The following is a 1,170-nucleotide window of genomic DNA, read 5'->3' as shown; positions in this document are numbered from 1 at the left end:
TTCTTCTTCTTCTTCTTCTTCTTCTTCTTCTTCTTCTTCTTCTTCTTTTTTTTTTTTTTTTTAGGCTAAGCAAAAGACATGCCCTTAGAGCTTTATTAATATATTAAAGGAAGACAACCCATCTTATTATCAAGAGAAACTGTGATCCATGTAGTGTCTGATAGAGAAAACATTGGTTTTGATACATTATCTTCTTTTATTTAAATACCAGTCTGATCACACATGGTCCAAGAACACTCAGATAATAAGCCACATATAAACAGATGTTAAAGACTGGTCTTCAAACATTATAGCCAATGATGCCACGCTTGCCTATGATCTCACCGACATAAAACCATATCTACACCTCAGTGGCCACCAAACCATTCAGCAGAGCTTCCTTAACTGTGAGCTGTTTGAAGCTACCAGTTTGAGCACTCTTGACTATTTTTTTTCAAGCTCTGAATAGCTGTAGGGATCTCAGCAGGGGTTGGAGGAACCAGCTCAACCTTGGCATAGTGCCAAAATGTGGCCAGTCCAGGCTTTGAGCAAGTCACAGCAGCGTCCACCAGCTCTGCGGCCTTCTTCACGAGGTTACGGACAAACTGGACCATGGTTCCAAGCTGGAAGGTCTCCCATAGTCTTCTAAAATAAAACCTTGTGCTCTCTCCTTTTAAACATTTTTGTCTCTTATTTTCTTGCTTTGCTTAATGCACTGACTAGCATCTGAAAGAAAATATGAAAAATAATGTTAATAGGACAATCATTTTTCCTAACAATGTTTCATCACTGAACACTTAAGAATCATACATATGAATATAATTGCTCTCCCTGTATATGTATATATATATATGTATTTATGAATCATCTTGCATATTTTCACAAAATCTGAATTTATCTGATTGTTTTATCTTGGTGTTATTTAACATTACCATTTCCTCCTCCTCCTCCTCCCCCTCCTTCTCCTCTCCTCCTCCCCCTCCTCCTCCTCCTCCCCTTCTTCTTCTTCTTCTTCTTCTTCTTCTTCTTCTTCTTCTTCTTCTAGAATGAGTGTGGAGGAGGGGCATGGGAAGAACAGAGGGAGATGGAGAGAAAGAATCTTAAGCAGGCTTCACACCCAGCAAGAGCTCAATCTCAAGACATTGACATCATGACCTGAGCCAAAATAAAGAGTCGGAGGCTTAACCAACT

At 39.3% G+C, this 1,170-nt stretch overlaps 1 pseudogene; it reads right to left on the bottom strand.

The window, feature by feature from the left end:
• Positions 1-280: 280 nt before the first annotated feature.
• Positions 281-593, bottom strand: LOC118009127 (annotated as a pseudogene).
• Between the last annotated feature and the right edge of the window lie 577 nt (positions 594-1,170).

Source organism: Mirounga leonina, unplaced genomic scaffold, assembly GCF_011800145.1.
Source record: "Mirounga leonina isolate KUSES-001 unplaced genomic scaffold, KU_Mleo_1.0 Mir_127, whole genome shotgun sequence".
Lineage (NCBI taxonomy): Eukaryota > Metazoa > Chordata > Mammalia > Carnivora > Phocidae > Mirounga > Mirounga leonina.
Note: the sequence above shows the minus strand (reverse complement) of the source record. Positions and strands in the feature narration are given on the sequence as shown.